This window comes from Idiotropiscis lumnitzeri, unplaced genomic scaffold, assembly GCF_059441095.1.
Source record: "Idiotropiscis lumnitzeri isolate Australia: NSW breed Sydney's pygmy pipehorse unplaced genomic scaffold, RoL_Ilum_1.0 HiC_scaffold_41, whole genome shotgun sequence".
NCBI lineage: Eukaryota > Metazoa > Chordata > Actinopteri > Syngnathiformes > Syngnathidae > Idiotropiscis > Idiotropiscis lumnitzeri.
In genome coordinates, this window is record NW_028283579.1 from 1,139,295 (window position 1) to 1,166,906 (window position 27,612).

A 27,612-nucleotide genomic window follows, 5' to 3' on the forward strand; every position below is an offset into this window, starting at 1 on the left:
CTTCCTGTAAAACCTAGCTCATTGCTCCAAGAGACTTTTTTGTAGGTCTTGGTCTTATACATACAGTGAACCCTCGCTACTTCGAGGTTCACCTTTCGCGGGTTCAGTGCTTCGCGGGTCTAAAAAATATTCGGGGGCATTGTAGTTTCGCCGAGCGGCACGACGGGGCGCTGGAGCGGTTAGACGGCCGGCGGGCGCCGAAGAAGAGCGTGGGCGAAGAGGAGAGTGGACGAAGAAGAGCACGTTCCCCCGGACACGATCGGTGGCGACGTTTCGCGCGGTTCGGACCGTACCAGAGCTCCGGCCGGCGTGCGTGGCAGTTAAGCCGTAGAGGAGCACCTTCCCCGGGCACGGGCGGTTCCAAGCGGCCCCTGAGTTTAACCGAATGGAAGCTCCGGAGGAGGAGGGCATGCTCGCGTCACAGTAAGCCGAAGAGGAGCACCTTCCCCGGGCACGGGCGGTTCCAAGCGGCCCCTAAGTTTAACCGAATGGAAGCTCCGGAGGAGGAGGGCATGCTCGCGTCACAGTAAGCCGAAGAGGAGCACCTTCCCCGGGCACGGGCAGTGCCAAGCGGCCCCTAAGTTTAACCGAATGGAAGCTCCGGGGGAGGAGGGCGGGCGTGTGTCACAGTTAAGCCGAATTGGAGCACCTCTTCTGCCCGGGCACGAGCGGAGCGCGAGGCTGTCAGTTATGAATGAATAAATGAATAAATAAATAAAGAATGCCACCTTTCATTTCACAGGGCACACCGGACGGCGTACCAGCAGGTAAAAGTCGGAGTAATTAAATAAATACAAAAAGAATGGTTGGGGAATAAAAAAATAATAAGTTTTAATAATAATTTGTTTTTTTTGTTATAACATGAATTTCACTCTCTGTCTCTCTCTCTCCCCCCGTATATATATATATATATATATATATATATATATATATATATTTATATATTTATTATATATATTGTATATTTTTTTTAAGCATTTTTGAAGGTGGCCGCTACTTCGCGGATTTTCAGTTTTCGCGGGTGGTCTCGGTCCCCATTAACCGCGATAACCGAGGGCTCACTGTACTCCATAAAATTTACAAAAAGCGAGGTGAAACACTCAACCAGGGCTGCTTTTTTGAACATTTCTCGAGGGCCATGGTGAGCCATTTCAAAAAAGCTGCACAACTAACGTATAAAATATTGATAAATTTGCTCGGCCTGATGTGTGTGTAAAGTTTCACGAGTTGTTGTTCATATTTAGAACCTCATAATCAGCGTTGTTTTATTGACGAACAGTGCAATGCCACTCCCACAACTTTTCATGAAAAAGGACAAATTTCGTATTATGACATCCTCATGGCCCGAAACAGTCATCCGAGCATATATGAGGGCGACCTTGTTGAGTTGCACGGAGAAAAACATCCAAGAAAATAACTTGTATTAGCTATTAGCAGTTGGTGGCGCTACTACTACGATGAAAAATAAGTTGGTAGATGTCTGCAGGGCTTAAGTATCCTCAAATGTGTGCAACTTCGAGAAGATAGGATCATCTGAGTCATGTTGCCGGAGCTTTTGTTGCCACAGAGTACAATCGGACTTTTCAGCACCGTAATAGCCACGCCTTTTGCCAAAACGTCACAAAATTCGGCAGAGAGTAAGATCATTGTCTTGAGTCTTTTCTGACTAATTTTCAGTCGGATTCGTCAAAAGGGCACCGTGCAGTACGTGAAAATTAAAATAAAAAAAAAATTTTGATTCCACTTGGCGGCACTGTGTGTATAACAAAATAATAACATTAAGATGTCTTCAGGTCGGGACGTTTTATTTACAGGTGAAGGTTTGGATTTTTAGGAGCATGTGCAGGGGAGTTATTAAGCATTCATTTATTTGTATTAGGTTCATTTTGTCTTCTTATTATTGATATTTGACTGATTCATTAAAAGCAGACAATTATGTTTTAGGATAATTTTTTACCTGACATGTTTCGGCGAGTCTTTCGCCTTCTTCAGAGTGTCGCATGATGGTGTCTTGAGCTGATGTTCCATGAGGGTGTGGCTTACCTGTCAAAAAAATGAAAAAAATCAGAGCAGTAAAAGAACAAGCACAACATGAACATTACAAATCAGCAATCACTGACCACTGCAAAAGGGAAAACCACATCATGGACCGGGAGAAGGGCAGGGTCATCCGCACAGAAGAGAACAAACAACAGCGCTGGATCAGAGAGGCCATTGAGATCTGCAAGCGAGGCATAAAAACCATGAACAGAGACAAGGGAGCCTTCATCCTCTCTACCACCTGGACCAGCATCTTGGCGGAGTGAACGGACAGCGGGGGGCGTGACTTGCCTTCATTCTTGTGACAGGTAAGTCACGCCCTCATGGAACATCAGCTGATAAAGACGGGTCACAAGACACCATCATGTGACACTCTGAAGAAGGCGAAAGACTTTTGTATTGTGACATGCTCAAGGCCTAAACACTCATCCGAGCAAATATAAGGTAGATTTTGTTAACCTGCCCGGAGAAAAACATCAACGAAAATAATTTGTATTTGTTTTAACCAGTTGGTGGCGCTACCACTGCGATCAAAAATAAGTTGGCAGCCGTCTTCAGGGCCTGAATATCCTCAAATGTGAAAAATTTCGAGAAGATGGATCATCTGAATCATTTTGCAGGAACTTTTGTTGCCACGGAGAATAATCAGACTCTGCGGCACCGTAATAGCCACGCCCTTCGAAGGAAAGTCACAAAAATAGGGATAGAGTAAGATCAATGTCTTGAGTCTTTTCTAGCCAATTTTCAATCAGATTCGTTAAAAGGGCACCGTGCAGTACGTCAAAATGTAAAAAATGATATTGATTGGCGCAAGGTGTATAACTGAATATAAACATATAGATGTCTTCAGGTACAGACTCTTTATGTACATGTGAAGTTTTGGATTTTTAGCAGCATGTGCAGGAGAGTTATTAAGCATTTTGTCCATTGCGGCGAAGGAAATCTTAAGTGAAAACTTTGAAGCCCCGCCCCTGTCATATAGTATTTCGGAAACAAAAAATTTTAGCCCCAGTGTTTGTCCCAGGTCTTCAGATGCTACAGACAGAATTTTAAGGCAATCAGATGAAGCCTTTAGGATCAGGGTGCAAAAGAATGACCCCTGTAAACATGCAAAAAAGGGCAAAAGTCGGACTTTCAAAAATTCATAACTCACTTCCTGTTCATATTAGACGTTAAAATATCAAATTTTTCGCCATGCCCGATGAGACTGCCAAGTTTGGTGAGTTTTTGTGCATGTTTCGGGGGTCAAAAATGCGATCGAACAATCGGAAAAATAATAATAATAATAATTTCTACAAAAACAATAGGGACTTCGCAGCGGTCGCTGCTCAGGCCCTAATAATAATAATAATAATATTATTAATAATAAAAGTAATAATATTTTCTACAAAAACAATAGGGACCTCGCAGCCGTCGCAGCTCGGGCCCTAATAACAATTTCTAGAAAAACAATAGGGACCTCGCAGCGGTCACTGCTCGGGCCCTAATAATAATAATAAAAATAATAATAATTTCCACAAAAACAATGGGGACCTCGTAGCGGTCGCTGCTCGGGCCCTAATAATAATTTCTACAAAAACAATAGGGACCTCGCCGCCGTCGCTGCTCGGGCCCCAATAATAATTTCTACACAAAGTCCATTGTGGTGACCCGCCCCCTTTTAAGGAAATTAAAAATGGCCGACTTCCTGTAAAACCTAGCTCATTGCTCCAAGAGACTTTTTTGTAGGTCTTGGTCTTATACATACAGTGAACCCTCGCTACTTCGCGGTTCACCTTTCGCGGGTTCAGTGCTTCGCGGGTCTAAAAAATATTCGGGGGCATTGTAGTTTCGCCGAGCGGCACGACGGGGCGCTGGAGCGGTTAGACGGCCGGCGTGCGCCGAAGAAGAGCGTGGGCGAAGAGGAGAGTGGACGAAGAAGAGCACGTTCCCCCGGACACGATCGGTGGCGACGTTTCGCGCGGTTTGGACCGTACCAGAGCTCCGGCCGGCGTGCGTGGCAGTTAAGCCGTAGAGGAACACCTTCCCCGGGCACGGGCGGTGCCAAGCGGCCCCTAAGTTTAACCGAATGGAAGCTCCGGAGGAGGAGGGCATGCTCGCGTCACAGTAAGCCGAAGAGGAGCACCTTCCACGGGCACGGGCGGTTCCAAGCAGCCCCTAAGTTTAACCGAATGGAAGCTCCGGAGGAGGAGGGGATGCTCGCGTCACAGTAAGCCGAAGAGGAGCACCTTCCCCGGGCACGGGCGGTTTCAAGCGGCCCCTAAGTTTAACTGAATGGAAGCTCCGGAGGAGGAGGGCATGCTCGCGTCACAGTAAGCCGAAGAGGAGCACCTTCCCCGGGCACGGGCGGTGCCAAGCGGCCCCTAAGTTTAACCGAATGGAAGTTCCGGGGGAGGAGGGCGGGCGTGTGTCACAGTTAAGCCGAATTGGAGCACCTCTTCCGCCCGGGCACGAGCGGAGCGCGAGGCTGTCAGTTATGAATGAATAAATGAATAAATAAATAAAGAATGCCACCTTTCATTTCACAGGGTACACCGGACGGCGTACCAGCAGGTAAAAGTCGGAGTAATTAAATAAATACAAAAAGAATGGCTGGGGAATTAAAAAATAATATGTTTTAATAATAATTTGTTTTTTTTGTTATAACATGAATTTCACTCTCTCTCTCCCCGTATATATATATATATATATATATATATATATATATATATATATATATTTATATATTTATTATATATATTGTATTTTTTTTAAGCATTTTTGAAGGTGTGCCGCTACTTCGCGGATTTTCAGTTTTCGCGGGTGGTCTCGGTCCCCATTAACCGCGATAACCGAGGGTTCACTGTACTCCATAAAATTTACAAAAGGCGAGGTGAAACACTCAACCAGGGTTGCTTTTTTGAACATTTCTCGAGGGCCATGGCGAGCCATTTCAAAAAAGCTGCACAACTAACGTATAAAATATTGATAAATTTGCTCGGCCTGATGTGTGTGTAAAGTTTCACGAGTTGTCGTTCATATTTACAACCTCATAATCAGCGTTGTTTTATTGCCGAACAGTGCAATGCCACTCCCACAACCTTTCACAAAAAAGGACGAATTTCGTATTGTGACATCCTCATGGCCGAAACAGTAATCCGAGCATATATGAGGGCGACCTTGTTGAGTTGCACGGAGAAAAACATCCAAGAAAATAACTTGTATTAGCTTTTACCAGTTGGTGGCGCTACTACTACGATGAAAAATAAGTTGGTAGAAGTCTTCAGGGCTGAAGTATCCTCAAATGTGTACAACTTCGAGAAGATAGGATCATCTGAGTCATGTTGCCGGAGCTTTTGTTGTCACAAAGTACAATCTGACTTTTCAGCACCGTAATAGCCACGCCTTTTGCCAAAACGTCACAAAATTCGGCAGAGAGTAAGATCATTGTCTTGAGTCTTTTCTGACTAATTTTCAGTCGGATTCGTCAGAAGGGCACCGTGCAGTACGTGAAAATTTAAATAAAAACAAATTTTTGATTCCACTTGGCGGCGCTGTGTGTAAAACAAAATAAGAACATTAAGATGTCTTCAGGTCGGGACGTTTTATTTACAGGTGAAGGTTTGGATTTTTAGGAGCATGTGCAGGGGAGTTATTAAGCATTCATTTATTTGTATTAGGTTCATTTTGTCTTCTTATTATTGATATTTGACTGATTCATTAAAAGCAGACATTTATGTTTTAGGTTAATTTTTTACCTGACATGTTTCAGCGAGTCTTTCGCCTTCTTCAGAGTGTCGCATGATGGTGTCTTGAGACCAGTCTTTATCAGCTGATGTTCCATGAGGGTGTGACTTACCTGTCAAAAAAATTAAAAAATCAGAGCAGTAAAAGAACAAGCACAACATGAACATTACAAATCAGCAATCACTGACCACTGCAAAAGGGAAAACCACATCATGGACCGGGAGAAGGGCAGGGTCATCCGCACAGAAGAGAACAAACTACAGCGCTGGATCAGAGAGGCCATTGAGATCTGCAAGCGAGGCATAAAAACCATGAACAGAGACAAGGGAGCCTTCATCCTCTCTACCACCTGGAGCAGCGTCTTGGCGGAGTGAATGGACAGCGGGGGGCGTGACTTGCCTTCATTCTTGTGACAGGTAAGGCACGCCTTCATGGAACATCAGCTGATAAAGACAGGTCACAAGACACCATCACAGGGTTCGAAGTTAACTTTAAAAACTGCTTGCCCATAGGGCAAGTGCCACTAAAATTTGCCTTGCCCGAGTGGCCAAATTACTTGCCCAACTTGGGCAAGTGACAATTTTTTTTCTCTTGCCCTGAGTGACTTTTTGTATGACAAAGTGTCTAATTACAAATTGCATGAATTTTTTGTTCGGACAGTTCCCGCCTAGAAAGAATTAAAAATACGTTACAATCATAAGGGTTGCTTATAGAAAAATGTATCATGTATTAACACATTAATTAGGTGTCTGCTGACCCAGGATTATGTTATTGTTATGTTATGTTATATATGAAAGAGAATGTGGAATGACACTGAACGATGGAAGGTGGAAGGATGTGGAAAGATTGTGAATGACATTGAATGATTTGGAATGACACTGAAAGATTTTGAATAATACTGAATGACACTGAATGAAGTAAAACTTTCTGGGAACGGGCCAATTCAAGATAGCTGCCGCACTGTGGGGGAGGCTTTGGTACCAAATTTGGAAAGAGACCCAAACGGTTGGGTCCATTTTATATCAGTGTGGGGGTGAAACGTTGGTCTCGGCGGAGCTGTCTGAATATTGGAGAAGTTAGAAGACAAAGTAAAACAGAACAATTAAAATCACTCTTCAAATACATATTGTTTGGTGGGCAGAGCATGATTTACAGCTCACCATTTTATTGCATGCACCAAGCATGTTATACATTTTTCTGTCCATGGGATGGCGTAGTCAAGAAAAATGAAGCATCTCGAAGCCCATTCGTGTGTGAAGTATTTCCCTGCAGGGCTTGGCTGCTTTATGGGGCTTCATTTTGCCATCACTAGTTTTAGATAGTTTTAATTTTTGAAAGAGCATTTTTGTTTTAGTATTAAGGTAGGCCAGAAATGGAATGAAATGCAGAGATAGAAATGACACAGGAAAAATTTGGCTAGAAGGGCTATAATTTTCATTAAAGCAGAGAAGAAAATAGAAACTACAAAAAACATTGATGTGTACTTGTCCACTTTAAGGTAGAACTGGTTGAAGTGAAATGAGTCACAAGATTGGAAAAATAGGAAATAAAATAGAATTAACATGTTCATTTTTGTGATAAGAAATTTGTGATTAGGTGAAAAGGGGAAAAAAAAGAGAATTACAGGCTTTTCAAATAAAACAACCTAATTTAAATTGGCCAACTTGTAAAATGGAAAAGAAAATTCTAAATTATGCACAGAAAGCATGAACGTGTTGGGCAGAAGGAAGGAAAAAGAAAAGAAAGAAAGGAGGAAGCAGTAAGTCTTGTTACAAAACATTAACTTTTCAGGACGAGTTGTGGTAGCAATGGAGGATCACGTGACGTAAAAAGTCAAACATAAAAGTGTGTGTAGAAGGAGTTCTACATCAACATGCGTTTTACTCATTAGGCCGTGATACACTGGCAAAATTGGACTTCAATAGAATTAATAAGCACGGGCGAATTCAAACAAACGTCAAAACTTTAAAGGGGCGCATTGTCAGTGATAAGAAAGAGAAAAGATATTGCCAGACCACTTTTCTGTAAAAACTTTCCTTGGGACGCCTCGGTGACCCCCATTAAATCCCTGACCCTTCATAGATAAAGTTGAGGCCCAGTGCCTCTCAGGGCTGTAATTTATGTGGCAGAGAAAGGTCCAACAAGCCTTGGTAATCTTTAAAACAGTATCGTCATGGCCATGGAATGGGTTGTGTATGTTGGAACTTGTGAAGATACACTACAAGATTGTATCGACAAAGCATCTTAACGCACTACCAAATTATTATAAGCCATTTGAGCAAAACAGTGACTGCAAAAAATGACTTCATTAGCCTGGGTTACTGCAGGAACCAGGGCAAAATGAATTCATTTGCATATTTAGTCACAACAATTTGGATTTCGTGGCAGAGAACCACTTAGAGTGTGATTAAGAGCTTTCACTGCTGCTTTAAGGAATCAAAAAATTACATTCTTTTCCCACCACATTCACATTGCACGCCGGCCTAATTGTCACAGGGACACATTATACTGATAAGTTGCGGTGCATTTCAGCCCAGCGTCATTTTTTCCCCGCATCATCTAGGAGGCGCCACACGACTGTGGAGCCGTCCAAATTATCACCAAACCGCGACTTGACCTTCCTCCCGACTGGAGGAACTCAGACTTGTAACACAGACCAGGTGCGCATTCCAGACTGATAAGAAGTAAAAGTGTTTGAGAACCAAGGTCGCAGCCTGAAATCAAACTGACTTTTATGCGATGGGAGTACTAACATTGTGATACCAACGGATAAGAGATTGTTAGGATAAGCAGGAAGAGCGTAGGCGGGTGTGAGCTAATTAAAATTTGGGGTTTCCCATCTTGTATGAGTTGTATGGTTACAATGTGGACTGACAGTCAAGATAAATGTTCATGCGTTCTGTCGACATTGGGCTTTAAAAACCACAACAGGAAAAGAAAAGTTGTGCATAAAGCACGTCTAAAATAGTTATTTGTGAACGCAAAATTCACTTAACAGAAAATGACACAATTACAATTGGAAACTGCCTCGCCTTTATATCGACACAGCGCAGCTAAAAGGGAAAATGAACACACCCCCACACGCACACACACGCAGAAAATCAACTTGACAATTTGATCCCACGCCAGGGAAAAAGGTACCAGTAATTGAACGCACACATTGGGAGAACAAAGGTGCAAACATTGCTGAGGACAGGATCAGCAAATTGGCAGATGGCAAATCCTGGCTGCCTAATTCATTGATTGGAAAAGTAATAAGAGTGACACACGAGCATAACTATGTGTCAAGAGAGGGGTAGTATGATATGAAATTGTTCCCACATACAGACTTTTCAACAAAAAACTTTTTTTTAGACAGTGTTATTTGTTTGAGATGCAATATTGTTTGGTTGTAATTCATATGTTTTCAAAATGGATTAAGTTGTTTCCGACAACATATGTTGATGCTAAAACAGTTGGAAAAAGTGTTGTGTAATCAAATTGTCAGGTTCAATCACCTAAGCATTCACTGAACATAGGCTAAATGAATGGAAGGAAGACAAGAGTTGATCTTTTACTCGCGAGGAGAACGAACGGAGGTGTGCTCAGTTACATCTCCAAATTCGTTCTGGAGCACACTCCGCCGAGCCCTCTATTTTATTAGGGAAGTCCCTAACAATACAATGTATTTGCACTAAGGGATGAAGGGGGGAGCACCAGCAGGAACATGTAAACATCTCAGACACAAGAGGAAAGACAGACATCAATGGCAGTCATCCACTGATTGAAAAGGCAGATATGCCCTTTTAGTGCTCTGGTACTAAAGTCTCAGTCCTTTTGTTTCAGAGGTGTGTCTCAGCACACCTCCTTTGATGTTGCAGACGTTGATCCAGTCTTCAGGCATCCGCTTCTCTGTGAAGTCTTCTCATCCATATGGTCAAACATGGGTCACGCTGTGGAACAATTCTTTTGCAATACTAATAGAGTAAAATATGGGATAAAATACATCTTCAACCTAACACAAATTATCCTGACATTTGGAATTTCAAGAAGTGATTTGAAGTGAAAATTATGCATTTTGTGAATGATGTTGTAACAAGTGGGACAGTTGTTGCAAAATTGACTCAAAGCGTCATTGTGCATACAGTCTGCAGGACTTGTGGAACGCACAAATGGGACTGTTAAGGGCAAACTTATCAAGACAATGAGGGAAAAAAAGGAGACAATGACCAGACTGTGTTTCAATCACAACAATGAGGATAGTGCCAGCCGAAGTTAGGACACTATCCCCTATCGACTCTCAGGTTCATCAGAACCACCAGCGACTGGCACATCAGTCCCAGTCCACATGGGAAACATGTTTTGACCAAAAAGAAAAAAAAAAAAAAAGACGCAATTACTGGTCAGTGTGTTCTGATCCACAGAGAAATCACGTCCGTGTGGGAGACCAACTCTTCTTCAAGGTGCTGAAACGACTTCGTTGGGACAAGTGAATGCTGAGATGGCCCTCGCCAGATGATTGCAGTGACCCCGACGGCAGCAAAGGTCGCGGGGCGTGGCAGCTGGATCCACCAGTTGCAGTACAAGCTTCTCCGGTTTCCAGCTAAAGGCCGAGCAACGCGAATCCCTCGAACAGGAGCCCACCTGAGTCACAATATCGGACCACACGCACATCGGAACCGCACAACCAGCCACAGATACGAATGTTGAAGCCACAGAACAAAAAGATTAGATATTGTTTGGAAATTAATGACGTACATAAAGAATTTTAGCCTTGATTGGAGAACATTACTGCATTTACATTTTTAATAAAATGAAACAATTATTGATGTTATGACCACTACGAAGAATTTGAAAGACAATATATCGGGATAATTATGGTTTTCATTTTTGTTATGTGTAGTCTGTTCATGTTGCATTATTCTTATGACAAAGATGATTATTAACTGCATGTTTGTTGCCCAAATGTACCATTACAACCTGATTGATGTTGAGAATGACGAATTCGAACTGGACAATGACAAACTCGAACTGGACACTGAAACCTAAATAACACATGGACCCTTTTGCCCCTGCCCCCACACATGCACACACATACACCACACACGAAGATCCGGGAGGTAAAGACGGCTGTCCCCTCCTACAACGAGGCAAGGGCCTCCATCAAGTCGCCGCAGAGACAAGCTCTGCGTGGAGACAAACTCTGCGTGGAGACAGTTTTGTTATTTTTCACTAGGTATATTGAAGTTTTTTTATGTTTTATTCCCAAGTGACCAACATACCATGAGAATCTCGTTCCACGCCGGAAGGGAGGAGGGGAATTTTGTCCCTACTGAGGGTTTTCGCCCCTCCACGGATGACCACACTGTTGTATGATTTCATTATGATGATCTGTCTTAAAGCCGTAAGGACATGATTTAAACCCACAAACGGGGAAATGTGAGATGGGATGAGGATATGTAAATAGTTTGTGTATTTCTAATCATGTTTTTATACACTATTTGTATCAGTTATAATTGCGCACACACACAGACACTCACATTATTGCTTTAGCACACACGCGCACAACTGGAACACACGCACACACTTTAGTTTCGAATTCCTGACTGACTACTGTGGTTGATTGCTTCCTGCCTGCCTGCTAGAATTTCAGACAGACCTCCATTGTCTGCTTAGGTTGCTGATAAAAGACCGAACGGGTGGTAGAGAGTGAGAGAGAGTGCGCGAGATTGAACTGGCAAGACGCCTGCTTCACCTCCTGACTTCCTCTCCCATTCGCGAATGGTCAAAAACAAAACTCTAACTGGTTTGGTCTGGATTTATGCCACCTTCAGTCTAAAAATGGCGTCAGGACGTTTTAAACCTGACAGTTGCCTTGAGATCTCCGAGCTCGAACTGCCCTATTCCCACCTTGATCACAAGCTCCCATGAACCACTTGGACAGGGTTGCCTGTGTCCTTCTCGTTGATGTCCTTTGTGGCTCCATTCCTTTTCAGTGCTCCTAAAACAAAAAAGACAAGAAGCCAACTTAGTAAAGCTATTTAATGATTGTGAAACCTTATGGGACATGCTGAAATGTCTTCACACCACAATCCCTTAAAAAAAAAATTAAAAAAAAAATATATTACCGTATAGAACATCAGAAAAAGGCAGGTCTCGGCGCTTGTTCTTGCTACGATGTCCAAAGAGATTGTACTTCAGAGACAGAGGATTTGTCATGATGAACGCCATCATTGTTCTGACACTATCGTCCAATCCACCAATACCTGCAACCATTATAACATGGGTGTCACTCGATCCAGATAATCATCACACACTTAAAAATATTTTGGCAGTTAAACTGGGTATGATAAACGTCACAGGAAAGGAATTGTCGATTAAGTGAACAGCTTCGGTAACGCCATATACACTCAAAGGGCAAGAGCCCAACATTCTACCAAAATGATTATGATTAGGGAGGTAACGATTCACTCAAGCCCCGATTCGATTTTTGATTTTCAGTTCCCGATTTCGATTCGATGTTTTAATTGTTTTAAGTTGCTGCCACGTTTGTCTCTGTGCGCTCGTGTGATGCTGCAGCGATCCACAAACAAAATATGTCTATACGTCTTGTGCATTTTGAATGGAACCAAAAAACAATACACGATGCCAAATTGTACTATTATTATGAAACTGCCTATGAGTAGTAAAAGAAATACTTGTAAAAATATTTCACATTTTTAGAGCCCCAATACATTCTTTTAAATATAGAAGGGACTGAAATCATGTGAAAATTGAGTCTTTTTCTCAGTTTCCGACTTGGGGTGAACACATTCGGCTTATCATAGTTGCAGTTGACCATCTTGAACTCTGAAGTCTTTCAACTCGGCCTTCCGAATCAGGGTTTTAGAGGTGGGGCTATTTAGTGATACAGTAGGATGGTTTGATCTCTGTAGCTCCAGAATCAGGAATGTACTGGGACTGGGGTTCCTACTTGGGTTTAGGGTACCTAATTTTATATTTCAAGAAATTAAATAATTATTTATAATTTTGAAGATAATACATTAAAATTTCATCATTTTCATACCTGCATTAGATCCTGCAGTAGACTCACAGACTCAACACGTTGGACGTACTCAAGGACCTTCTGCAGCGCCTCTCTTGGTTAGGAAGCTTTTTCTCTGTGACAATCCATGGGGAGGTGTAGATGGTACTTCGTCATCACAGGCTTCAGACTCGTCACTTGAGAAAACATCCCTGCAATGGATGCATAGACACTTGGGCATGAATGTCATTTAACAACAAAAGCTAGAACAAAAAGCTTTGCATTTAAAAGAATACATCTGTGATGGGGAAGCCAGGTTAAAGTGTTAATTTTATAATTATGTAATTAGCTGCAGGTTAGTCTAGTGAAGGTGTAATCACTTCTATTTTGGAGCATAGCTTTTGCTCTGTCCAATCATTGCCTCACCTGCTGAAACCCACATTCGGGTATTTTACAAACCAAAAACTTAAATACCTGTACAGCTCTCATTTTTAACTTATTTTCTCTAACCTTTACCCACAAAATTTGAATATTCAAAATAAAAGTACACAAAGAAGTCACAATTTTTCCACATTAGTTACTTACGTAGTTCCTCTCAAATGCAGCTCAACACTGCATTGAATTAGAGCTTGATAAGCCGACACACAAAACATACAAAGCACATTGTGGCATGATTCTGAATGAGCCAATCTAGCATTTCAACATCTGTTCAACTGTTGGAATTTTAACTATTATCTGACTCTATTAACCAACATTCATCCAACAATTATGCGCGCTCGTTTTGGACACTGCATTGAATTAGAGCTTGATAAACCCACACACAAAACATACAAAGCACATTGTGGCATGATTCTGAATGAGCCAATCTAGCATTTCAATATCTGTTCAACTTTCATCTTGAATTTCTATTATTTAAATAACAGGCAACATTCAACAGTTAATATGTTTTGCTTTACTTACCCAAATCAAACACATCACAAAAAAGCCTTAAATGAGCTAGTGGAGTAGATTGTATTAATTTGAGTGAAAGCTTAAGTCTTTTGGAGAATTTTGGAGAGAGATCGAGGGACACTGTGTTTAGCGTCGTAGGCCCAATGCGAACAATATGTAGCTCGTTGTAAAGGTCCTCATAAAAATAAATAAAACACACAACGCTTATCAGTATTATTAAAAGGGTGATTATAATGTACTTAAGTTTTCCCCAAAATAATTCGAGTACGTACGTTGTTGATATACCCTCTGTGTTCTCGTCACTTATCATTTTAGCATACTGTGTTTTAGCTAACGCACCAAGCAGTTTTCCAACACAGGCAACCTTGAAAAATTACAAAACACATTGTAAAGTAAGTCTAAAAAATGAGAGCCAGACATTTACCCAAGATTAATTAATTAATTCAATTATCGTTCGGGACTCACCGTGCTTTCAGCTCTTCTGCCGCACCTCAAAGACCGCGTAGCTTGCATTCGCTCCTTTTCTCACAGTTTGAATATGCTGCCTTCAAAAGAATCTGTAATTTTGACAACTCCAACTTGAATCTACAAAAATCAAGCAATAAGGTAGAAATAACTTCAAATATACTTTGAATAAAGATCTTTCACAGCATACAGAATTAATAAAATAACTAATTACTAATGTTGATTTTGTTTATTTAAAAAAAAGTAACTGTGTTGACTGTTGGATGTGGCTGACAATGCTGGACCTGCCTTGTCAAATAGTTCATAGATGACAATCTTAGCTGTCTGGTATATTATAAAATGTTATCTTGTCCCTTAAGGGTTATTAAGTCACAGTTGGGGGTACATGTAAATTCACAAAATATAACGTCCAGCCTTGTTAAATTTAGCATAGATAAATACATGAATTTAATTTTAATTTTAATAAATCAATCAATCCTCTGTACTGCTTCTTGTCCTCACAAGGGTCCCCGGGAGTGCTGGAGCCTATCCCAGCTGTCTTCGGGCAGTCGACAGGGTACACCCTGAACTGGTTGCCAGTCAATCGCAGGGCACACAGAGACAAGCAACCATCCGCTCTCACACTCAGACCTTGGACCAGTGACCAATCAACCTATACTGGATGTTTTTGGAAAGTGGGAGGAAACCGGCGAAAACCCTAGCAGGCACAGGGAGAACCTTGCACTTCTGTACTGTGATGCGGACTTGCTAACCAGTCCGCCACCGTGCCGCTTGTTCTAAAGAGTCCCAGAAAATAAAAACACCCGTCCCTTAGTCAAAAGCGGAAAAAGTCCAACAACAACCCGACCATAATTTGCATTGTTCCATAAGTTAAATCAATGTCAAACCTAATAAAAGCTGACTTCTGGTCCTCAAAAATCCTACACTTATTTTAGTCCTTTCACAATCTCGCAGCATAGGCTCCATGGCCATGTCTCTATCGTTTTGGCATCCATTGAATAGTTCTACTGAGAATAGTCTTCGGGTGGTTACTATTAGCATAGCATGCATTAAATATCAAAAAGGCTCCAGAACAAATTTTCAAACCCATGCCCGCTTAGCTCATCTATAACCCATACAGGACCCAGACATGGTTGACCAGCTCTAACCTATGCCCACTTATCCCACACATAACCCAAACAGGACCGATAAATGGTGACCACTTCTAACCCATGCCCACTTAGCCCACACATAACCCAAATAGGACCCAGACATGGTTGACCAGCTCTAACCCATGCCCACTTGGCCCATATACAGCCCATATGAGACCCTCACATGGTTGACCAGTTCTAACCCATGCCCACTTAGCCCACACATAACCCAAATAGGACCTATAAATGGTTTCAGTAGTAGATTCAGTAGTTTTTATCATTACAGCATTTTCCCCTCTGTATAATGGACAGACATTAGGAGTGTTTCCTTACACTTAGATACGTTTATACTGTGTATATTTGCATGCTTTTTATGAATGTCTGCTGCTAATGTTATACATTAACGGCTACATTACGCCGCCGACTCTGTGTGAGCTATATCTTTGCTGCTGTAACACCTCAAATTTCCCCATTGTGGGACTAATAAAGGCCATCTTTATCTTTATCTTTACCAGTTCTAACCCATGCCCACTTAGCCCATACACAACCCGTATTGCACCCACAACATTTGCCCAGTTTAAGCCCATGCCCACCAATCCCAGATGGCGCCCACATGGAACCCTGTACCATTGCCCACTTCTAGCCCATTCCCACTTGGTACCCAGGAATCCCGCATTTACCCCATTTGGGGCCCAGTTGGACATGTTGGCTGGGTACAGTACTTTTATTCTTGCAGTATTTTTATCATTGCAGTATTTTCAATCATTCAGTATTTTTTTTTATCATTGCAGCATTTTTATTTATTTCCCCTCTGAACCATAGACAGGCATTAGGAGTGTTTCCTTACACTTGTATATGTTGTGGGCTGTAAGTGTGTATATACATGGGGATCTGTGTATATACGTATATACTGTGTATATTTGCATGCTTTTTATGAATGCCTGCTGCCAATGTTATACATTAACGGCTACATTACGTCGGTGCCACTGTGTGATGTATATCTTTGCTGCTGTAACACTGCAAATGTCCCCGTTATGGGACAATTAAAAGACATCTTTATCTTTAGAAATTGAAGATTCACTTGCGAGGCCATTTTCAACACGGACCTTTCAAGAGAAGCTATATCGTCCAACACTCGGTCAGTGCTGTCTAAGTGCTTTTCTGTATATTGTTTGTCCACCCGTGGTGTCATAAATTATGGTATTATGAGGGGGATTTATTCAAGTAGGACTAAGTAGGACTTCATTGAAGGCCCAGGTGTGAAATGCATGGCCCTCCACTGGTTCAAATAATATCTAAAACTAAATTACCAGTTACATGTGCAATTTCAATATTCAACAATTATCTCAACAAAAAAGGACAATCTGAATTTTTTTTAAATGCACAATAAAACAGAAAAGCCATTTCCGGGTATTTTACAATTCAGTCTTCATTGGGGAAAAAACATTCAACAATTTGCTTTTCTTATTTAATACATAGTTCAGCACAGCAGGTGGCGGACAAGCACCTTAAAACGTCATTCGCCTACACAAGGAAGAAGAACATGCCAGAGGCGCTCCCGTGTCCTCGTCTTTCGGTCAACCTGAGAATAATGTTCTTGAGGATTAAAGTTTATAAATGTAAGTATGATGTGATTTTTTATTTTATTTTATGTTGTTGAACAGTGTTTTTGTTTATTTTATAATTTCGTCATTAAAAGGCTGTGGCGGTTGGAGAGTCAGCTTCGTGTTAGGGCGTGTTAAAGATCCCGATACCCACACTACACCCTCATTGAAGTATATACGAGTAAAATTATTCGAGCGCGCAGCCAAAGTATATTGTCCACAATTATTTGCGGACTTAACCAAAATCCCATTGAACTGGCGATGTTCGGTGGAATTCTTGTGCCCATGCTGAAAAAAATTCTCTTCAAATGTACATATCAAATTATGACATTATGATAAACAGTTGCATGTGTGCAATTTCGGTCACTCTTTTAAAGTCACCTACGTGTTTTGTCCGAGTGCAGCTAGCGTACTTAGCGACCTTGTGTGCATGCGCCGCAGATTGTGAGAGCGCCTCAAATAGTACAAATGAAGCTATAGCTTGTTCCGGTGGGTCCCAAGCCAGGGTTTTTTCTTAACTACCACATTACTTAAGTTTTAATATCACTCTCAACGTCAAAATTGTTACAAATAAATACATAATGATAACGTGCCGCCAAGCTCGATGACATAGGAGGCGGAAGTTGGTGTCGTCACACGCATTGTCCCAATTTTGCAATATCGGTACGCTTGGAACCTGTGCTCTGCAACACCCCATGTACACGTCAACGAGGAACGTATGGTGTAGAGTGTTTATTGCGATTGGGCCATTCTTTGTCACAGTCTTCTCTCTGACAAATTGGCATATTTAGCAGCCAAAATATAATGAGCCGTTGCTGTGATAGTAGTTGCAGCCCAAGGTTATTTTAGTAAACGAAAATGAACTCAAAACTTGAATAGAAAAAAATAAAATTCGATAATGAAAAAAATACAGTGAACCCTCGGTTATCGCGGTTAATGGGGACCGAGACCACCCGCGAAAACTGAAAATCCGCGAAGTAGCGGCGCACCTTCAAAAATGCTTAAAAAAAAAAAGTGCGAAGTAGTGGTGCACCTTCAAAAATGCTTAAAAAAAAAAAATAATAAATATGTATATATATATATATATATATATGTATATATATATATATATATACACGGGTAGAGAGAGAGAGAGAGTGAAATTCATGCTATAACAAAAAAAAAAAATTATTATTAAAACTTATTATTTTTTTATTCCCCAGCCATTATTTTTGTATTTATTCAATTACTTCTTTTTGTATTTTTTTAATTACTTCGACCTTTACCTGCTGGTACGCCGTCCGGTGTGCCCTGTGAAATGAAAGGTGGCATTCTTCATTTATTTTTTTTATTCATTTATTCATTCATAACTGACAGCCTCGCGCTCCGCTCGTGCTCGGGCGGAAGAGGTGCTCCTCTTCGGCTTAATTGTCATGCACCTGCTCCCCCGAAGCGTGTCTCCGTTCGGTTGAACTCGGTTTCATTTCGCCCCGCCCGTGCCCGGGGAAGGTGCTTCTCTTCGGCTTAACTGTGACGCGAGCATGCCCTCCTCCTCCGGAGCTTCCATTCGGTTAAACTTAGGGGCCGCTTGACACCGCCCGTGCCCGGGGAAGGTGCTCCTCTTCGGCTTAACTGCCACGCACGCCGGCCGGCCTCCTCCGGAGCTCTCGTACGCTCCCGAACAGAGCGAAATGTCGCCCCGCTAGTGCCCGGGCGGAAGTTGTTCCTCTTCGGCTTAACTGCCACGCACGCTGGCCGGAGCTCTGGTACGGTCCGAACCGCGCGAAACGTCGCCCCAAATCGTGCCCGGGGGAACGTGCTCTTCTTCGTCCACTCTCCTCTTCGCCCACGCTCTTCTTCGGCGCATGCCGGCCGTCTAACAGCTCCAGCGCCCCGTCGTGCCGCTCGGCGAAACTACAATGCCCCCGAATATTTTTTAGACCCGCGAAGCACTGAACCCGCGAAAGGTGAACCGCGAAGTAGCGAGGGTTCACTGTAAAATGAAAATGCTCTTTCAAAAATTAAAACTATCTAAAACTAGTGATGGCAAAATGAAGCCCCATAAAGCAGCCAAGCCCTGCAGGGAAATACTTCACACACGAATGGGCTTCGAGATGCTTCATTTTTCTTGACTACGCCATCCCGTGGACAGAAAAATGTATAACATGCTTGGTGCATGCAATAAAATGGTGAGCTGTAAATCATGCTCTGCTTACCAAACAATATGTATTTGAAGAGTGATTTTAATTGTTCTGTTTTACTTTGTCTTCTCACTTCTCCAATATTCAGACAGCTCCGCAGAGACCAACGTTTCACCCCCACACTGATATAAAATGGACCCAACCGTTTGGGTCTCTTTCCAAATTTGGTACCAAAGCCTCCCCCACAGTGCGGCAGCTATCTTGAATTGGCCCGTTCCCAGAGAGTTTTACTTCATTCAGTGTCATTCAGTATTATTCAAAATCTTTCAGTGTCATTCCAAATCATTCAATGTCATTCACGATCTTTCCACATCCTTCCACCTTCCATCGTTCAGTGTCATTCCACATTCTCTTTGATATATAACATAACATAACAATAACATAATCCTGGGTCAGCAGACACCTAATTAATGTGTTAATACATGATACATTTTTATATAAGCAACACTTATGATTGTAACGTATTTTTAATTCTTTCTAGGCGGGAACTGTCCGAACAAAAAATTCATGCAATTTGTAATTATACACTTTGTCATACAAAAAGTCACTCAGGGCAAGAGAAAAAGAATTGTCACTTGCCCAAGTTGGGCAAGTAATTTGGCCACTCGGGCAAGGCAAATTTTAGTGGCACTTGCCCTATGGGGAAGCAGTTTTTAAAGTTAACTTCGAACCCTGTGATGGTGTCTTGTGACCAGTCTTAATCAGCTGATGTTCCATGAAGGCGTGCCTTACCTGTCACAAGAATGAAGGCAAGTCACGCCCCCCGCTGTCCGTTCACTCCGCCAAGATGCTGCTCCAGGTGGTAGAGAGGATGAAGGCTCCCTTGTCTCTGTTCATGGTTTTTATGCCTCGCTTGCAGATCTCAATTGCTTCTTTGATCCAGCGCTGTAGTTTGTTCTCTCCGGTGCGGATGACCCTGCCCTTCTCCCAGTCCATGATGTGGTTTTCCCTTTTGCAGTGGTCAGTGATTGCTGATTTGTAATGTTCATGTTGTGCTTGTTCTTTTACTGCTCTGATTTTTTAATTTTTTTGACAGGTAAGTCACACCCTCATGGAACATCAGCTGATAAAGACGGGTCTCAAGACACCATCATGCGACACTCTGAAGAAGGCGAAAGACTCGCCGAAACATGTCAGGTAAAAAATTAACCTAAAACATAATTGTCTGCTTTTAATGAATCAGTCAAATATCAATAATAAGAAGACAAAATGAACCTAATACAAATAAATGAATGCTTAATAACTCCCCTGGACATGCTCCTAAAAATCCAAACCTTCACCTGTAAATAAAACGTCCCGACCTGAAGACATCTTAATGTTATTATTTTGTTATACACACAGCGCCGCCAAGTGGAATCAAAAATTTGTTTTTATTTTAATTTTCACGTACTGCACGGTGCCCTTTTGACGAATCCGACTGAAAATTAGTCAGAAAAGACTCACTTACTCTCTGCCGAATTTTGTGACGTTTTGGCAAAAGGCGTGGCTATTACGGTGCTGAAAAGTCCGATTGTACTCTGTGGCAACAAAAGCTCCGGCAACATTACTCAGATGATACTATCTTCTCGAAGTTGTACACATTTGAGGATACTTCAGCCCTGAAGACATCCACCAACTTATTTTTCATCGTAGTAGTAGCGCCACCAACTGGTAAAAGCTAATACAAGTTATTTTTTTGGATGTTTTTCTCCGTGCAACTCAACAAGGTCGCCCTCATATATGCTCGGATGACTGTTTCGGCCATGAGGATGTCACAATACGAAATTCATCCTTTTTCGTGAAAAGTTGTGGGAGTGGCATTGCACTGTTCGGCAATAAAACAACGCTGATTATGAGGTTCTAAATATGAACGACAACTCGTGAAACTTTACACACACATCAGGCAGAGCAAATTTATCAATATTTTATACGTTAGTTGTGCAGCTATTTTGAAATGGCTCGCCATGGCCCTCGAGAAATGTTAAAAAAAGCAGCCCTGGTTGAGTGTTTCACCTCGCTTTTTGTAAATTTTATGGAGTACAGTGAACCCTCGGTTATCGCGGTTAATGGGGACCGAGACCACCCGCGAAAACTGAAAATCCGCGAAGTAGCGGCGCACCTTCAAAAATGCTTAAAAAAAAATACAATATATATAATAAATATATAAATATATATATACGGGGAGAGAGAGAGAGAGTGAAATTGATGTTATAACAAAAAAACCAAATTATTATTAAAACGTATTATTTTTTTATTCCCCAGCCATTCTTTTTGTATTTATTTAATTACTCAGACTTTTACCTGCTGGTACGCCGTCTGGTGTGCCCTGTGAAATGAAAGGTGCCATTCTTTCTTTCTTTATTTATTTATTCATTTATTCATTCATAACTGACAGCTTCGCGCTCCGCTCGTGCCCGGGCGGAAGAGGTGCTCCAATTCGGCTTAACTGTGACACACGCCCACCCTCCTCCCCCGGAGCTTCCATTCGGTTAAACTTAGGGGCCGCTTGGCACCGCCCGTGCCCGGGGAAGGTGCTCCTCTTCGGCTTACTGTGACGCGAGCATGCCCTCCTCCTCCGGAGCTTCCATTCGGTTAAACTTAGGGGCCGCTTGGAACCGCCCGTGGCCGGGGAAGGTGCTCCTCTTCGGCTTACTGTGACGCGAGCATGCCCTCCTCCCCCGGAGCTTCCATTCGGTTAAACTTAGGGGCCGCTTGGAACCGCCCGTGCCCGGGGAAGGTGCTCCTCTTCGGCTTACTGTGACGCGAGCATGCCCTCCTCCTCCGGAGCTTCCATTCGGTTAAACTTAGGGGCCGCTTGGCACCGCCCGTGCCCGGGGAAGGTGCTCCTCTACGGCTTAACTGCCACGCACGCCGGCCGGAGCTCTGGTACTGTCCGAACCGCGCGAAACGTCGCCACCGATCGTGTCCGGGGGAACGTGCTCTTCTTCGTCCACTCTCCTCTTCGCCCACGCTCTTCTTTGGCGCACGCCGGCCGTCTAACCGCTCCAGCGCCCCGTCGTGCCGCTCGGCGAAACTACAATGCCCCCGAATATTTTTTAGACCCGCGAAGCACTGAACCCGCGAAAGGTGAACCGCCAAGTAGCGAGGGTTCACTGTATGTATAAGACCAAGACCTACAAAAAAGACTCTTGGAGCAATGAGCTAGGTTTTACAGGAAGTCGGCCATTTTGAATTTACTTAAAAGGGGGCGGGTCACCACAATGGACTTTGTGTAGAAATTATTATTGGGGCCCGAGCAGCGACCGCGGCGAGGTCCCTATTGTTTTTGTGGAAATTATTATTATTATTATTATTAGGGCCCGAGCAGTGACCTGTTTATTTTTTTTAAGCATTTTTGAAGGTGCGCCGCTACTTCGCGGATTTTCAGTTTTCGCGGGTGGTCTCGGTCCCCATTAACCGCGATAACCGAGGGTTCACTGTACTCCATAAAATTTACAAAAAGCGAGGTGAAACACTCAACCAGAGCTGCTTTTTTTTAACATTTCTCGAGGGCCATGGCGAGCCATTTCAAAAAAGCTGCACAACTAACGTATAAAATATTGATAAATTTGCTCGGCCTGATGTGTGTGTAAAGTTTTACGAGTTGTCGTTCATATTTAGAACCTCATAATCAGCTTTGTTTTATTGCCGAACAGTGCAATGCCACTCCCACAACTTTTCACGAAAAATCACGAATTTCGTATTGTGACATCCTCATGGCCGAAACAGTCATCCGAGCATATATGAGGGCGACCTTGTTGAGTTGCACGGAGAAAAACATCCAAGAAAATAACTTGTATTAGCTTTTACCAGTTGGTGGCGCTACTACTACGATGTAAAATAAGTTGGTAGATGTCTTCAGGGCTGAAGTATCCTCAAATGTGTACAACTTCGAGAAGATAGGATCATCTGAGTCATGTTGCCGGAGCTTTTGTTGCCACAGAGTACAATCGGACTTTTCAGCACCTGAATAGCCACGCCTTTTGCCAAAACGTCACAAAATTCGGCAGAGAGTAAGATCATTGTCTTGAGTCTTTTCTGACTAATTTTCAGTCGGATTCGTCAAAAGGGCACCGTGCAGTACGTGAAAATTAAAATAAAAACAAATTTTTGATTCCACTTGGCGGCACTGTGTGTATAACAAAATAATAACATTAAGATGTCTTCAGGTCGGGACGTTTTATTTACAGGTGAAGGTTTGGATTTTTAGGAGCATGTGCAGGGGAGTTATTAAGCATTCATTTATTTGTATTAGGTTCATTTTGTCTTCTTATTATTGATATTTGACTGATTCATTAAAAGCAGACAATTATGTTTTAGGATAATTTTTTACCTGACATGTTTCGGCGAGTCTTTCGCCTTCTTCAGAGTGTCGCATGATGGTGTCTTGAGCTGATGTTCCATGAGGGTGTGACTTACCTGTCAAAAAAATGAAAAAATCAGAGCAGTAAAAGAACAAGCACAACATGAACATTACAAATCAGCAATCACTGACCACTGCAAAAGGGAAAACCACATCATGGACCGGGAGAAGGGCAGGGTCATCCGCACAGAAGAGAACAAACAACAGCGCTGGATCAGAGAGGCCATTGAGATCTGCAAGCGAGGCATAAAAACCATGAACAGAGACAAGGGAGCCTTCATCCTCTCTACCACCTGGACCAGCATCTTGGCGGAGTGAACGGACAGCGGGGGGCGTGACTTGCCTTCATTCTCGTGACAGGTAAGTCACGCCCTCATGGAACATCAGCTGATAAAGACGGGTCACAAGACACCATCATGTGACACTCTGAAGAAGGCGAAAGACTTTCGTATTGTGACATCCTCAAGGCCTAAACACTCATCCGAGCAAATATAAGGTAGATTTTGTTAACCTGCCCGGAGAAAAACATCAACGAAAATAATTTGTATTTGTTTTAACCAGTTGGTGGCGCTACCACTGCGATCAAAAATAAGTTGGCAGCCGTCTTCAGGGCCTGAATATCCTCAAATGTGAAAGATTTCCAGAAGATGGATCATCTGAATCATTTTGCAGGAACTTTTGTTGCCACGGAGAATAATCAGACTCTGCGGCACCGTAATAGCCACGCCCTTTGAAGGAAAGTCATAAAAATAGGGATAGAGTAAGATCAATGTCTTGAGTCTTTTCTAGCCAATTTTCAATCGGATTCGTTAAAAGGGCACCGTGCAGTACGTCAAAATGTAAAAATTTATATTGATTGGTGCAAGGTGTATAACTGAATATAAACATATAGATGTCTTCAGGTACCGACTCTTTATGTACATGTGAAGTTTTGGATTTTTAGCAGCACGTGCAGGAGAGTTATTAAGCATTTTGTCCATTGCGGCGAAGGAAATCTTAAGTGAAAACTTTGAAGCCCCGCCCCCGTCATATAGTATTTCGGAAACAAAAAATTTTAGCCCCAGTGTTTGTCCCAGGTCTTCAGATGCTACAGACAGAATTTTAAGGCAATCAGATGAAGCCTTTAGGATCAGGGTGCAAAAGAATGACCCCTGTAAACATGCAAAAAAGGGCAAAAATCGGACTTTCAAAAATTCATAACTCACTTCCTGTTCATATTAGACGTTAAAAAATATCAAATTTTTCGCCATGCCCGATGAGACTGCCAAGTTTGGTGAGTTTTTGTGCATGTTTCGGGGGTCAAAAATGCGATCGAACAATCGGAAAAATAATAATAATAATAATTCCTACAAAAACAATAGGGACTTCGCAGCGGTCGCTGCTCAGGCCCTAATAATAATAATAATAATAATAATAATAAAAGTAATAATATTTTCTACAAAAACAATAGGGACCTCGCCGCGGTCGCTGCTCGGGCCGAAATAATAATTTCTACACAAAGTCCATTGTGGTGACCCGCCCCCTTTTAAGTAAATTCAAAATGGCCGACTTCCTGTAAAACCTAGCTCATTGCTCCAAGAGACTTTTTTGTAGGTCTTGGTCTTATACATACAGTGAACCCTCGCTACTTCGCGGTTCACCTTTCGCGGGTTCAGTGCTTCGCGGGTCTAAAAAATATTCGGGGGCATTGTAGTTTCGCCGAGCGGCACGACGGGGCGCTGGAGCGGTTAGACGGCCGGCGTGCGCCGAAGAAGAGCGTGGGCGAAGAGGAGAGTGGACGAAGAAGAGCACATTCCCCCGGACACGATCGGTGGCGACGTTTCGCGCGGTTCGGACCGTACCAGAGCTCCGGCCAGCGTGCGTGGCAGTTAAGCCGTAGAGGAGCACCTTCCCCGGGCACGGGCGGTGCCAAGCGGCCCCTAAGTTTAACCGAATGGAAGCTCCGGAGGAGGAGGGCATGCTCGCGTCACAGTAAGCCGAAGAGGAGCACCTTCCCCGGGCACGGGCGGTTCCAAGCGGCCCCTAAGTTTAACCGAATGGAAGCTCCGGAGGAGGAGGGCATGCTCGCGTCACAGTAAGCCGAAGAGGAGCACCTTCCCCGGGCACGGGCGGTGCCAAGCGGCCCCTAAGTTTAACCGAATGGAAGCTCCGGGGGAGGAGGACGGGCGTGTGTCACAGTTAAGCCAAATTGGAGCACCTCTTCTGCCCGGGCACGAGCGGAGCGCGAGGCTGTCAGTTATGAATGAATAAATGAATAAATAAATAAAGAATGCCACCTTTCATTTCACAGGGCACACCGGACGGCGTACCAGCAGGTAAAAGTCGGAGTAATTAAATAAATACTAAAAGAATGGCTGGGGAATAAAAAAATAATACGTTTTAATAATAATTTGGTTTTTTTGTTATAACATGAATTTCACTCTCTCTCTCCCCGTATATATATATATATATATATATATATATATATATATTTATTATATATATTGTTTATTTTTTTTAAGCATTTTTGAAGGTGCGCCGCTACTTCGCGGATTTTCAGTTTTCGCGGGTGGTCTCGTTCCCCGTTAACCGCGATAACCGAGGGTTCACTGTACTCCATAAAATTTACAAAAAGCGAGGTGAAACACTCAACCAGAGCTGCTTTTTTTAACATTTCTCGAGGGCCATGGCGAGCCATTTAAAAAAAGCTGCACAACTAACGTAGAAAATATTGATAAATTTGCTCGGCCTGATGTGTGTGTAAAGTTTTACGAGTTGTCGTTCATATTTAGAACCTCATAATCAGCTTTGTTTTATTGCCGAACAGTGCAATGCCACTCCCACAACTTTTCATGAAAAAGGACGAATTTCGTATTGTGACATCCTCATGGCCGAAACAGTCATCCGAGCATATATGAGGGCGACCTTGTTGAGTTGCACGGAGAAAAACATCCAAGAAAATAACTTGTATTAGCTTTTACCAGTTGGTGGCGCTACTACTACGATGGAAAATAAGTTGGTAGATGTCTTCAGGGCTGAAGTATCCTCAAATGTGTACAACTTCGAGAAGATAGGATCATCTGAGTCATGTTGCCGGAGCTTTTGTTGCCACAGAGTACAATCGGACTTTTCAGCACCTTAATAGCCACGCCTTTTGCCAAAACGTCACAAAATTCGGCAGAGAGTAAGATCATTGTCTTGAATCTTTTCTGACTCATTTTCAGTCGGATTCGTCAAAAGGGCACCGTGCAGTACGTAAAAATTAAAATAAAAACAAATTTTTGATTCCACTTGGCGGCACTGTGTGTATAACAAAATAATAACATTAAGATGTCTTCAGGTCGGGACGTTTTATTTACAGGTGAAGGTTTGGATTTTTAGGAGCATGTGCAGGGGAGTTATTAAGCATTCATTTATTTGTATTAGGTTCATTTTGTCTTCTTATTATTGATATTTGACTGATTCATTAAAAGCAGACAATTATGTTTTAGGTTAATTTTTTACCTGACATGTTTCGGCGAGTCTTTTGCCTTCTTCAGAGTGTCGCATGATGGTGTCTTGAGCTGATGTTCCATGAGGGTGTGACTTACCTGTCAAAAAAATTAAAAAATCAGAGCAGTAAAAGAACAAGCACAGCATGAACATTACAAATCAGCAATCACTGACCACTGCAAAAGGGAAAACCACATCATGGACCGGGAGAAGGGCAGGGTCATCCGCACAGAAGAGAACAAACAACAGCGCTGGATCAGAGAGGCCATTGAGATCTGCAAGCGAGGCATAAAAACCATGAACAGAGACAAGGGAGCCTTCATCCTCTCTACCACCTGGAGCAGCATCTTGGCGGAGTGAACGGACAGCGGGGGGCGTGACTTGCCTTCATTCTTGTGACAGGTAAGTCACGCCCTCATGGAACATCAGCTGATAAAGACGGGTCACAAGACAGCATCATGTGACACTCTGAAGAAGGCGAAAGACTTTTGTATTGTGACATGCTCAAGGCCTAAACACTCATCCGAGCAAATATAAGGTAGATTTTGTTCACCTGCCCGGAGAAAAACATCAACGAAAATAATTTGTATTTGTTTTAACCAGTTGGTGGCGCTACCACTGCGATCAAAAATAAGTTGGCAGCCGTCTTCAGGGCCTGAATATCCTCAAATGTGAAAGATTTCCAGAAGATGGATCATCT

At 42.6% G+C, this 27,612-nt stretch overlaps 1 protein-coding gene across 9 annotated transcripts in view; it reads right to left on the minus strand.

Moving 5' to 3' along the window:
- The window catches only part of LOC148315766 (uncharacterized), a 68,734-nt gene extending 41,714 nt beyond the window's left edge, over positions 1 to 27,020 (minus strand). For 7 of the 9 annotated variants that reach the window (XR_015840602.1, XM_088287366.1, XM_088287367.1 and 4 more), the window contains exons 1-7: positions 26,925 to 27,020; positions 14,186 to 14,305; positions 12,812 to 12,981; positions 11,874 to 12,011; positions 11,656 to 11,746; positions 5,955 to 6,055; positions 5,778 to 5,878 (exon numbers count right to left, since the gene is read on the minus strand). The gene's annotated coding sequence lies outside the window, so the exon portion shown is untranslated. The remainder of the gene's footprint in view (positions 1 to 5,777; positions 5,879 to 5,954; positions 6,056 to 11,655; positions 11,747 to 11,873; positions 12,012 to 12,811; positions 12,982 to 14,185; positions 14,306 to 26,924) is intronic. The other 2 variants (XM_088287363.1, XM_088287365.1) reach the window with 2 other exon arrangements.
- Positions 27,021 to 27,612: the final 592 nt, after the last annotated feature.